The sequence below is a fragment of the Schistocerca cancellata genome, unplaced genomic scaffold (genome assembly GCF_023864275.1).
Source record: "Schistocerca cancellata isolate TAMUIC-IGC-003103 unplaced genomic scaffold, iqSchCanc2.1 HiC_scaffold_512, whole genome shotgun sequence".
NCBI lineage: Eukaryota > Metazoa > Arthropoda > Insecta > Orthoptera > Acrididae > Schistocerca > Schistocerca cancellata.
The window spans coordinates 7,501-10,000 of record NW_026046526.1 but is presented as its reverse complement, the minus strand read 5'-3'; the positions used below and the strand labels follow the sequence as shown (position 1 = coordinate 10,000).

General features: G+C 57.3%; 1 non-coding gene across 1 annotated transcript in view; it reads left to right on the top strand.

Annotated features, from left to right (window-relative positions):
• Window positions 1–1,563: 1,563 nt before the first annotated feature.
• The window catches only part of LOC126128549 (small subunit ribosomal RNA), a 1,909-nt gene continuing 972 nt past the window's right edge, over window positions 1,564–2,500 (top strand). The window contains exon 1 of the ribosomal RNA XR_007527104.1: window positions 1,564–2,500. This exon is cut by the window's right edge and continues 972 nt beyond it. This is a non-coding gene — a ribosomal RNA (small subunit ribosomal RNA).

Genomic DNA, 2,500 nt, shown 5'->3' with positions numbered 1-2,500 from the left:
CGCAATCTACCCCACGTTGTGCCTTAACCTAACCCACGTTGTGCCTTAACCTAACCCACGTTGTGCCTTAACATAACCCACGTTGTGCCTTAACATAACCCACGTTGTGCCTTAACCTAACCCACGTTGTGCCTTAACCTGCTCTGTAAATGGCATATGACACGTTACATTAATGTATTGTTGTCCAACCGCAACCCGCTCAGAATGTTGTGTACACAGCTACGTGTCATCTCCCCATAACAGCTGTATTGCAGTGTGGTACGCCATAGAGACGTGTGGGAGTAATGGACGCAGTGGATGGCGATCAGCATGAGCCGTCTGTTCATGTAGTGGCGCGTGTATGCAGACATAGTAGTCTCTTCTCACACAATGTGATAGCACGGTGTCCCGCGTTCCACATCTGCGACATGCTACAGAGGCCGGTTGACAGTTCGTCGCGCAATGGACATCGCATACGTACGGGGGCACCTTCCACGTGCCCTCTAGTCGGGCACATTTTGTTGCGTGGATGTGAGCGGATGTAGTGTGTCTTGACACCTGACAGGCAGGCATGCAATAATAGTTGACTTTGCAAACGGGGATGGACGTGGACGTGTACGTTTACTGGTGACGTTACGCAAATGAACAACTGGTAACCCGTTGTGGTGCGGTTGATCTTGCTGGAGGTACATCTGTGAGGGCAACGATCGGTACAGCTATGACGCGGTTGTGTCAGCGATACCCACCACACCAATGAACGTGAATGTGGATCTGGGTGTGAAGCGATACGCGGCTGTGGGTGGGTGGGACTGTCCCCGGCCGGTGAGGGGGGGGCCGCCCGGCGTGCTGGCCGCGCGGTGCGTGGGCGCACGCGCTACAGCCGGCTGGTGGGGGCGCCCAGTGGCAGGCGCGCCGGCCGACGGACGCGGCAGGCGGCGCAGCTGCGCGCCGGGGCACCCTGCGCGCGGCGCCGTGCAGCCAAAGTGGGTCCTCGCCGGCCCGGTGCGAAGCGCGGTGGACATCTGCAGTGTGCTGGTCCGATTGAGGACTGTGTGCGTTGAGGATGCGCCGCCGCCCGGCACTCGGCGCCGCGACGCCGTCTGCTGCTCGGTCGCCCCAGCGGTTCTCGCTGGTGGTTTGTATCGCAGTTGTGCAGACGTGTTGGCACGTGCGCTGTGCTGGGAGAGTTCGCTTCGGCACCCACGTGGGGCCTTTGCCCTTCTGTGGCGCTGGCGTTGGAGCTGCCGGTCACCGTAGGTGGCGCGTGTTGTCTCCCGCCGGCAATGCCACGACAGCACGCTCCCGGGCCTCTGTCGGCAGCGGCAAGCTCAGTTGGGAGCACGGGTGGTCGCACCTAAAGCGTCTACTCGCCTAACTCCGGGCGATTGCGCCTCTCTCGAACCCGACCAAGTACTTAGGACGGCGCTGCGCGCCGCCGGGACCTGAGAGGGTTTCGAGGTGTATTGTGCAGGGGAGCTCAGCCTCCTCCTGTTTGCAGAATAATTGAGCGGACGCTTGCGTGTTCGCGCGGGCCCCCGGGACACACTCCCGGGCGGCCGGCTGCTCAGCTCTAGTTGACGCAGCTCCCTGGTTGATCCTGCCAGTAGTCATATGCTTGTCTCAAAGATTAAGCCATGCATGTCTCAGTACAAGCCGCATTAAGGTGAAACCGCGAATGGCTCATTAAATCAGTTATGGTTCCTTAGATCGTACCCACGTTACTTGGATAACTGTGGTAATTCTAGAGCTAATACATGCAAACAGAGTCCCGACCAGAGATGGAAGGGACGCTTTTATTAGATCAAAACCAATCGGTCGGCTCGTCCGGTCCGTTTGCCTTGGTGACTCTGAATAACTTTGGGCTGATCGCACGGTCCTCGTACCGGCGACGCATCTTTCAAATGTCTGCCTTATCAACTGTCGATGGTAGGTTCTGCGCCTACCATGGTTGTAACGGGTAACGGGGAATCAGGGTTCGATTCCGGAGAGGGAGCCTGAGAAACGGCTACCACATCCAAGGAAGGCAGCAGGCGCGCAAATTACCCACTCCCGGCACGGGGAGGTAGTGACGAAAAATAACGATACGGGACTCATCCGAGGCCCCGTAATCGGAATGAGTACACTTTAAATCCTTTAACGAGTATCTATTGGAGGGCAAGTCTGGTGCCAGCAGCCGCGGTAATTCCAGCTCCAATAGCGTATATTAAAGTTGTTGCGGTTAAAAAGCTCGTAGTTGGATTTGTGTCCCACGCTGTTGGTTCACCGCCCGTCGGTGTTTAACTGGCATGTATCGTGGGACGTCCTGCCGGTGGGGCGAGCCGAAGGCGTGCGACCGCCTCGTGCGTGTTCGTGCGTCCCGAGGCGGACCCCGTTGAAATCCTACCAAGGTGCTCTTTATTGAGTGTCTGGGTGGGCCGGCACGTTTACTTTGAACAAATTAGAGTGCTTAAAGCAGGCAAGCCCGCCTGAATACTGTGTGCATGGAATAATGGAATAGGACCTCGGTTCTATTTTGTTGGTT